Genomic DNA, 11,352 nt, shown 5'->3' with positions numbered 1-11,352 from the left:
GTATACATAGAGCACTAACACACAATGTCACAAGCTGTGTGTCCAAAATATAAACTGAGCAGTTATTTTTATATAAATTATATAGAACTGAGAGTACAGAGCAAGACAGTGCTGTCTGCTGTGAAGAAGCATTAGCAGTTTAGCTCAAAACTGACATATTCAATTTGCATTCAGTATACGAGGCATCACACTTAGACTTGCTTACATTCTCCATTATAACTTAGACATTTAGATTCTCAAGAAATGCTTGTCTTAGTGGAATTAGTATAATTTTATTATTCTTGGAGCCATTAGTCTTATGCCAGTTTTGTCAGTTCAAAGAAATAATGCTTAATATTCTTCACTGTGCTTGCAGTACTCTTAGTAGTAAAAGTGCCATTTTTGGCACCACTCAGACATTGATTAAACATCATATTTTGTTAGTCCTTAGGCTGCATTTGCTGACGACTTTCTAAGTGTCCCACATTTTGCAAGCAGGACCTTCAATTTCACAATTTCTTTTCACTGCATTTAACCATCAGGCTCAGCAAAACCTTTCATGTTGATCTAGTGCAAACTTTGGTATATGCTTCTTGGTACAACTTGAAGTTAGAGAACCTTTCGTCGTACCATATGTTGTCTTTGTTTCTGGATGCTCAGCCTAATATCTCCACACAGTGGGAATGACTTCCCCGACTATAGGCAGTTTATTTCTCTGACATTTTCTCTCTGGCTCTCATTGGGACACTTTTGAGAAGAAGTCTAGATGAGTGACATTGTGTCTCTATTGGTCGTCCAACTGGTCTTCATCCTCGTTTACTCAGGCCATCCTTCAAGGTCATTAAGGAGCACTATGTTATACTACCTCATGTGGTAATAGCAAATAAGCACACAGGGTGCCCTGGGGCCTATACAAGCCCAGTCAAAAAGGTACCCTGGCTTTTGCCACCCAAGAAAATTATTTTCCTGTGCCACTGTTGAGCAGAGCCACAGAGGTGATCCCGGGGTGAATTTCCTATTTCCCATCCAATCATCAAGATTTTTCTTAAAGAGTGCTAATGAGGAGCTTTGTTTGATATAGACAGGTAGTTTATTCCAGAGTAAACTTGCACAAGTGGGCTTACTCATTAGATGCAAACTGAAATGCAGATTTTCACCTTCTTAATTGATAATGACTTTTAGACTGCATCACACTACACATAGTGCCTGTGGGTAGCAATCTGCACTAGGCATGTTTCAAAATCACAGGGTAAGTGTGCAAAGTGTGCATGTTTGTGCATTGTAGTTTCAAAATGCATGTTCACAAAAGTCATTGGCACAAAACTCTACATGTTTTTGCTCATTCATTTTCTCTTGACTACAGTCCCTTTATGAGACGTGTTTCCATTAAATGAACTATTACCAAACGAGTATTCTCCTTTCTGTGGACTGCTACCCAGAGTGAACTGGATCATCTCACTCTTAGTTTATACATTCTGTCCAAAATACAGATGGAAATGTGTTTCCTAATATGCCAGTTGCTCAGTATTTGTGCACCCCAGGTGCAGTGACATTAATTGGAATTGTTCTGGAAAATTCTGTTTAGTAACAATGTGAACCATTCTTGCATCAAGTGCACCAAGTTGTTAGAAAAAAGTTTTAACAGCCCAAGTAATTAACACTGCTTTTGTAACTCAGTAAGCAAGCAATATGGTGAGAGGATTTTGACAGCATAAACATAATGTATTACTAACCTGCAATATATGAGCACAGAGGAATCCTGTAGTTTTAGTCAGCTGGTATTGCTGATGCGTAGTCAGGGTTTAAAAGCACTAATTTGCAGTTATGCACTTCACTATGCCACTAATCATACATAACATATATGCCTCTATGTTTTATTAAACATGATTGTGAGAGGTGTCCTTTCATAATGAAAAATGATCATTAAATGGTAGGCCAAAAGGCCACCAAGCATGTTTAAGTATCAGTGTAGTATTCTATATAGTCACGCCGTCAAATAGCAAACTCCTCCTAGATGTCACAAAAGCCAATAATTCAGCTGGGGAATCACTCTTCTATTACACTTCAAAAATATGGAACAAAATGCCATCTACAATAATCATTAGCAACTCTATGACACAATTTAAAACCCTTCTAAAATCACACTTAATAGATACTTGGCTTTGCCCTTGTAACTATCCTGCTAAATCCTCCTCTTAGCCCTACTAACCAAATATTACTCTCAGCCTCACTAACCAAACACTACTCTTTCTTGATAATTATTGCACCTACACTCCAACACTCATATATTAAACTAATCCCCATCTCTCCATCTCTCTGAGCTGTGCAGAATCAAGCATGAGTCAAACTCACCCACTTCTAGACATTAGTATGTTTCAACATTAAGCATATGGATTGTGAATGTCACCAAGCTGTTTTTTCCTATATGTCTCCAAGTATACATTTTGTACCTTTGTTAACAAACCGTTTTTCTTATTGTGAATTACTTGTACTTGTACATATCCTGCTAACTAAAATGTGCTTTTTTCTTTAATATCTCTAATTGCAAAATCTAATATGTGCTTATTGTAATATGTAACTTACTACTTATAAATAGAGCTTTTCTCCCTGGGCCTCCACTGAAAAAGGACCTGTGTCCAATCGGACTTTCCTGGTAAACAAATGTTAAATAAATAAAAAAATGATGATAAACATGCATTTTTTACAAAAAAATAGCCTTATTGTTAGTGCTGTGATAGCATACGTGGCTCTATACCATGATATAAAATATAAATGTATGTTCACTAAATGGCTATCCAAAAATACATTGACTTTTAATCTCAGTCTGTATTCACAATTAAGCATGTTTTCTTTCATTTTCTTTCTCTGGTAAGAGAAATTGCATTACAACACTTGTAGGAAGGGGCAGAGAAATGGATATCATTTATCTCAGTTGTTCCTTCGCTCTATTATGTTTACATTTTTCACTGGTTCTGAATAACAAATGTCTTAGTTCAAACAGAAACGTCAATCAGCCATCACCCAACTAGTAACTAATTACAGCCAAAATCATGATTTCAGAATTTATCACAGTCTGTAGTAAAGTGATTTGGATTTAAAATAAAAGCTGTCAAATGGAAGAAATGTTTCTTGTTTTTCACCTCACTGGTTCATGGGCATAAATCAGATGATCAGTAATTTCAGCTTACAGCTTTTCTTATGTAAATGATTTGAGATGTAAATACATTTTTTTGCCAAACAGCTAGTCTGACCTTAGTAAATTAGGCAGTCCAGTGTAAAATGTATCAGTTTTGTGTCAAAGGGAATATGTTATATTTGCTGGAAAGTAGAACTACATTGTGTTGTTCAATATGCAAGTGAAGCATCGTTAATTGAAACTTTCTGATGGGTTAATGAGAGGTAAAGTGACCTCACTCACCAAATTTGGGCATGGATTCTGACTGCAGTCAGTGAATAGTAATGTTAATAAAACTCATCATATTAGAACTGCAGGAGGCCTTTGTTTTCCTCCAAGATGTGTGACCACCTGGGGTCTATGATAGTAAATCTGCCCACTACTTTGGATCATGCAGTGATGCATGTTGGAAGAGCTTCATGGATAAAAGTATTCCTGTGGTTGTTGGAACTTACACTTTTACTACTGGCTGCATCTGTGCTTCTTGATCAGATGGCGCTTGCTGTGGAAAAAGTACCAGGTGTGTCATACTGCAGGAAAGTTAAAACAGAGGAAAGCTAAGCAGTAAAGGATGAAACAAACAGACATCAATGTAAAGAGGCTGAGCAGGAGCACAAAGAGGAAAATCAATGCAATGAAAACCTCTACAATGTGCCTCACACTAGCTCAGGTGTCATTAGCTACAACCATGGTCTTCACCTTCTGAGGTGGGCACAAATGTGGTAACCATATAAATAGCAGTGCATTAGGTAGAAGAAAGAAACAGGATTCCATGTTTGGATTCATTTTATTAGTTTAGGGAATCAGCTGGTAGAAAGGTAACAAGCTTAGACTGATATTATCAGTTGTTATAAATAAGGAGTGAACAAAAACAAATGAAGGCAACTTGGAGTAAGAACTTTTGTCTCTGAAAACTGAGACTTCTTCAGCTTACAACTGGCATGTATTAGACAAATACAGTGAAGAAATTCTTCAGAGAAATTCTGACAGAATGGCTTTAACAGCCATTAACCTAATCCATGTTATACAATAAATCCAGAGAGGTAGACAACAGCTAAACATCTTGTACATAAATCGTACCATATGTGTGCATATGTATGGAAATAGTGAAGTATCTCTTTGCACATCATTCAGCATTTGTTATGTAGAAAGCATACCACTCAACCTCTTAATGCAAGAAATCTGGACAAAAACAAAAATAGTGGTGGGGGAGGGGATACAAAAGTCCAAAATCAGGAAAAAATTTTAGTTCATAGGATCATAGGAGGTTACTAGGCTAATGGCCGTAGGGCCCTTACAAGCCTAGCCAAGAGTTTATTCCCCCAAAAGAAACTTCAGTCAACAGCTGTCACCCCTGTCAATGAGAGACACAGGTGGAACCCCCTGGGACAAATTTGTGATTTCCCATCCACTCGTATTTATCTTATAAGCTTAGAAAGTTTTTAGGATAATAAGTTTTGCATTAGCATACATTTATGGGAGAGTATAAAGTCTGAAAATCAAATGTTTGTCATTATTAAATGACTTTAGTCCTCAGTGATTTGCCACAAACTACAAATTTTGTAAGGAACAGACCAAAAATAGTAGGCAGAAATCTGGACATTTTGGGAAAATCTGGACAGTTGAGAGGTATGAGTCAGGAAGTGAAAGTCGCTCAGCAGCTAGGACATTTATTTTTGTATCAAAACATAAATGGTCTGTGGGTTCCATGTCCACAACAGACACATGGACTGAATCTAAGAAGTATTACTTCAATATAGTACAGTTTGTGTTCCACTTCTACTGTGCTATAAAGGAATAAAAGAGGTAATAAAGGGAAAACCACTCACTCTCTGTCTTAAGCAGTTTAAAGATACAAATATATTTCTCAAAATTATCCTTCTATATGTTCTAACAAATGATCCTGTGACTAAGGAGGTAGGATACAGTTCATATTCTTTGCAGAGAAGGTAAAGAAAAGCTAAGCTTAACTGGGAACATTTCCAACATGTGAAAGGAGTGAGGACCTACTGAATTCTCCCTTGGTTGCACTGCTACAAGAAGATGATGGAATTAGATCTATCCATGTTGGTGGATGAAGCGAGTGTGGCAATTAAACATTTCCACTGTGGGAGGAAAGAGAAAGTGAATGAGATCTCATCAGAAATACATACAGAGCTGAATAATTTTATGACGTCATACTTAACATGCCTTTTCAGTGTTGCAATTAAGGCTGGGACCATACCTCTAGACTGATAAACTGGTAGAGTTGTTCATGTTATGAATAAAATGTATAGGAGAGCGTATTCAAATTTTTAAAAGATTATACCCCCATAGAAAATTTAAGGGTGCTTGAAGGGTGACTTCATCCAATAGTTGAGTCTCTAGTTCAGGATGGGAAAAGGACTCAGTATAGGCCCTGGAACTATAGATCACTGCAGATAATGGGGCTAATTTTCAGATTGCTGGTAGTGCCATGCAGCATTGGGGGGAAGGTGCCCATCACAGTGCACCATCCTTCAGATGAGATATTAAAGCAAGGCTATATCTGATTGTGTTGGTGGTAGCTCAAGTAGATATGAAAGATCTCATGGCACTGATTGAAAAAAGTAATAGAAATTTCCCAGCGTCCTGACCAAATTTCCCCTAGTAATATTAAGAGCTCTGAAAGAGGTATTGACATGTGGTCTTTTATTCATTAAATGTTACACTGAAGGTCGGGTATTTCATTTTATAGTCTGGCATGTTGTTTTATATGACGTTTCCACTTGGTATGGATAAAGCAGCACTTCTGTATCATTTTACTGAGTTGGTATTATAGCCAAAGTAATAAGATGATACTGGAGAACACTGGACGAAAATATTGTCTTTGTGTGACAGTTAAAGTGTTATGGCAGAAGCGCAGTTGTACATGTGCACTCTATAGTCATAACATTTTAAACCACAATTGAAGAGGCACTATTTCACTCATGTTTTCTCCATTATTGCCATTTGCACAACATCCATTTTCTGCCTCATATTAACTGTAATCAAAGTAATAATTAAAAAAAAATCCCTTTCCTTCTTTGTCATACCTCTCAACTGCCCCTGATTTCGCCTCATATTGTTGGCCTTCTGGCAAATCAACTACAGATTACAATCAAATTACAAACACACACTGAGGATTACAGTCAGTCATTAATGCCAGACATAATTCTTAATCTTTTAGTGGAAACATTTTGGATGAAGTCCAAATTAATTTGAGCAAAGGCCCAAAATCAAAGACAGATTTTAAATATTGCTCTTATCAACTTAGAAAGTTGCTAGAATACCATGTTTTGCATTAGCATGCATTTTTTACAGGTTAGGGGTTTGCAATTCAAATGTTTGCTATTATTTTGTAAGTTCAAGCAATCTTCAATGATTTGCCAGAAAAAGCACATATTTTATGAATAACAAACCAAACATATGAAGCAAAAGTCTGTAGTTTCTCAGAAATTCTGGATAGCTGAGATGTATGATACCATACATTACAGTTTCATACTTCAGCGTTAATGGAGAACACTGGACTGGTTCGTAGTCATAGAGTAAAGGTATTCTGGAATGTGAATCTTTACATTTGTGATGTCAGGAATGACAGCATTCTAGATCTTGATAAGTAAGAGACAATAAGTGGAAATAAAAATCTGTCTCAGTGGGAAAACATGCAAGCTAGTAGGTACAGGTTCCTTCATCAAAGAAAACTTTGTTTACATCTAGAAGATTTCAGTGCTAAAATATCTTTACCAATGTCTGGGCTTTAAAAGATCAGCTTCTACAAGATCACTTCCATGGTCTGTGATATTTGTAATTACCTCAGTCAGAATGATAACCTCTGTGATGTGATTATCAGCATCAGTGGAGTAGAGTTCAAAGCTCACAAGATCATTGTTTGTGGCTGCAGTTCGTATTTCAAGTCAGTGTTCACAAAAGTGTAAATAAAATTGAAATCATACAAATGTAAAGAATGTTAATAAAAATGAAAAGCGCTGCAATTAACCCTTAGCAATGGTACTGTTTTACGTTGGTCCATTAATAAGAATTATGGCAAAACTGACATGTCATCTCTAATTAGTTTCTTGAAATGTTGAAAAAACATGGTGAAAGAAACATTGCAATTTAAACTTGGAGCAAGTTCCTCTTTTTACTTTTCACAATTGCTAAATGTATGAAAGCTGTTGACTGTATTTTGTGGACAATTTATAGGTCAAATCTAATACTTTTTTTTTTCTAAAAAAGTTTCTATTCCAAAGTTAAAAGGTAAACTCTTGGGATAAAAATTATTTTGGATAGATATCTAAATTAAATTTTATTTACCTGTTCCTCATCCATTCTAACTATATGACAAGGGCAGGCATTAAGGCATTATGAAATGGTTTAGCTGGCTGCAAGGGCTGCAAAGAGGCATACACACTCCCCCGGATTCACGAATCCTCCGTGTAAGACTTAATAAGTCTTACTCGGAGGCTGCAGTTGAACGGTATGACGTCAGCGTGCCATGAATATGCATGAGGGCACGCTGACTCAACCGTAAGTCTTACACGGACCATGTAAGAAAGCAGGGGGCGTATCCGACTGCTGAGCAGTCTAAATGTCCACGCCCCTGCAAGTGTTTAAAATAAAAGCAAATAAACAAGAGCGAGTCCGCTCAAATGTCCCTGCACCCAACACCTCACTGTCTGATATAGAAAACCCCCATCACAGTTCTAAAATGCATAACATTAATTTTTTTTAAATTCCCAAAATAGCTGCCCGTATTTGTGCGTGTGTGCGTGGGTGTGCCCATTGCTTAGCTACAGTTAGCAATTCTGACATGGAAGAGCATAAGAAAAAATGTTTATGCAAATCACACCAAATAGCAATAGCGTAATGGTAGAGCATGTGCACAAAGAAGAGGCATTCACAGTTCGAGTCCCATCACTCCCTTTTGTATTTATTTTTTAAATCAGTATATGGAATAATACCTAACAAATATGTTTAAACATAACTAAAAAGCAGTGAAATGGCCAATGTATCAGTGAACAAAATAAATATTTTAAAGGATCCCAATATAAAATTGCCTGTAGTTAAGCAGCGCTTCACCCAGTGCAACAGAGTTGCCCATAGTTCAATAGCACTTCACCCAGCGCAATAGAGTTGCTCATAGTTTAATAGCGCTTTACCCAGTGCAATGTGTTTGCGCGGACATGCACGCCGTGCCAACCAGGGCACCGTAGAGCACCGAGGAGCAATGTAGAGCAAAGTTGCTTAAATGCAGCCACACCCCCTAGCCTGTCTGGACAGTATGAAAATAAAATGAATGACAAGGTTCGAACCCACGACTCTGTGCATCAGAAGCAAAGTACAGAACCACTAAGCATGACAACATAGGGGAAACAGCCACTGTTAACATGCATATACTTACTAATGTTAGTTTAACCATTACTAAGCAGGTCTGCAGTCAGCCAAGAATTTTACAAAATGGCCAATCACAAAAAAGTGCGGGAAATGCAACATATTTAAGCCCCACAGGTGGGAATACACGCCATAACTGATTGTAGCTCACATCTGCAGTTAGAATGTCTGGTGTCGGAGAGGGAACATGCTTCCGAGTGCAACACTGGGGCATCGAGGAGTCGAAATACATGGTTTGGCTCCTTGTCCACCGTCATGAGTCAAGACTCCTGCAGGGCCAGTTCCAAGGGATGGAGTACAAGGCAGAGGCTTGGAACCGGTTAGCTCGTGACCTCACCAGTGCCACAGGCATTCCTCAGACTGGTGAGCAGGTCCGTCACCACCATGCAGACCTGAACAGATGAATGCAGGACCGCCTGAACCAATGGATACAGGAGGCCCATGGGATGCGGGATGCCCCACAACTGAGTATGTAGCCATGGAATGCAGTATGTAAGAATTGATAACGGAGTATGTATAATGGATAGGTATGTCTCAATATCCCTTCATTTACTTTACAGCTGCAGGTGACCGTGCTGCGCCACCAGGCAGGTTAGTGATTATTCTGCATGTATTGTTATATAAAATAGGGGAGAGAGCATGAAAGAAAGTGTTGTAGTCCAATAATACAGCCATAAAATTGTCTGAATAAGTCCTCTGCATGTACTGTCAGATAAAAACGTCAGAGAGGCAGAAAAAGAGTGTAGTAACCCATTAAGAAAGGTAACATATGTCTGGAATAATATCTCTGCAGGCACTGTCATATAAAATAAGTGAGTGAGCCTGAAAAAAGAGCGTTCTAACCTATTAATAAAGGTATAGTATGTCTTGAACATGTCTGCCATATACACCTTTAAAACAAATAAAGGAGTGAGCCTGTGGAAAAGTGTGTAATGTCATTAATAAAGGTCTAAAACCCAGAGTGTGTCTGTGTCACAGAGTTTGAAATGTTGTTGTTCCCTTGCATTATACAAACAGTACTGTTTGAAAAGGTGCTGGCAACCCAGAGTTGTGCAGTCCCATATAAAGTGGGTGATGGAATTGCTAGTAGCTGTGAAACATATATACATTCCACAACAGTCAGTTACTGGCTGGCATGAATAAGTAAATCTGGCACACGTGTAGCATATTATTTTCCCCAGAAATGTGAGTGTGTGTCAAGAAATGCAGGGTTCTCTACAAATCGAAGTGAAAATGTCATGTGAAAACATCCCAGATATGTAGATAAAGAAATATAAATGCAATCAAGAAATATGTAGCAGTAACATCTGCATCCTGGACAGTTAGTATGTCAGATATAGTTCAGGCATATATTGAACTATACCAAATAATAACTGGCAGAACGACCAAGGCAGCATAAATCTAAACAAAAATTTCTTAAAACGTTTATTAAAGAGGTAAGCGCTTTCACATAAAAATGCTTCTTCAGACCTTTACACAGAATAAAAAATGGTCGAATATATACTATACAAGAAACAAATCCACCAATAAAAATTCAGACTCAATTATCAACACTAATTAATATAAATCTTCTAAATAAGAAAAAAATATATGTATATCATATAAACATATTATTAAAATACTTATAAAAATATATAAAAACTATACATTAAAAATATATACATTTATTTAGGAACCCTCCGCTTTTTCAAAAAAGGTTTTATAGAAGCTCGTTCATTAAGGCCATGGCCCCTATCAGCTCTTAGGATTATCATCCAATTATTTTCTTTAAACTCAGTGTGATTACGTATGTCTCCAAAACGTAAACTAGGAACAACAATATCAATCACTCTAAAGGTGAAATGATGTACCTCACCATGTTCCATGACATGCTTAGACAAGGCATTACTAACCATGCCCTTTCTTATGTTATATAAATGTTCCCTAATTCTATCACGCAAAGGGCGATTAGTTTTGCCTACATAAAAAGATGAACAGATCACACATTGGGCAAGATAAACAACATTCATAGTTTTGCAGTTTGCATTCACATGAAAAGAAAAAGATCTTTTTGTATCTGGATGGACAAACAACTCAGAAGTATTAATATAGTCACAAAAATTGCAACACCCACATGGTACAGTGATACCAGTCTTGACAGACCCATCACACAATGCTTTTTGACCACAAAGGATTCTCTTCAGGTTCTTTTTATTCCTAAAAATAAATTTCGGACTAGGACCAACAATATCACCTAATTCAGAATCAACTTGCAGAATGGACCAAAATTCTGTAAAAATACTACACAGTGTATTTTGATCTCTTGTAAAAAATAATGGAATCCTCACATAATCAGAATATCCAGGAACCTTAGATTTAACTAAGTCTGGAATAATTAACTTAGGTCCATAATAAGGAGCTGCTGGTCTGACTCTGAGAGAATTCAAATCAGACCAATTGGACTGGATCTCTTCTTTAGTATACCCTCTGGAGACAAGTCTATGTTGTAACTCACTGATGTCAGTACAAAAACCATCAACAGTGGGGTTGAGTCTAGAGACTCTAATCCCTTGGCCACGTATTAAGTTCCGAAACACGTGGTTCAGATGCATACTACCTCTTGATAGTAAAGTATTGCGAGAGCAACTTTTACGGTGAACCCCTGTATTAATCAAAGGCCCTGGGAGTTTTTCAACAAATAACTCCAAAAATATAACCTTTTCACTAGAGGAAACCATTGTGAAAGATAAACAATGACATAACTTATTTACCTGTGCAAAGAAAGTTTCTAAATCAACAGCACTACCTTTCCAAAGAAGAAAGACGTC

The 11,352-nt window shown here is 37.3% G+C and overlaps 1 pseudogene; it reads left to right on the top strand.

Annotated features, from left to right (window-relative positions):
- The first annotated feature begins 6,942 nt into the window (after positions 1-6,942).
- The window catches only part of LOC122816296, a 126,033-nt pseudogene continuing 121,623 nt past the window's right edge, over positions 6,943-11,352 (top strand).

This window comes from Protopterus annectens, chromosome 12.part0, assembly GCF_019279795.1.
Source record: "Protopterus annectens isolate FY-2018-M chromosome 12.part0, PAN1.0, whole genome shotgun sequence".
NCBI classification, from domain to species: domain Eukaryota; kingdom Metazoa; phylum Chordata; order Ceratodontiformes; family Protopteridae; genus Protopterus; species Protopterus annectens.
Note: the sequence above shows the minus strand (reverse complement) of the source record. Positions and strands in the feature narration are given on the sequence as shown.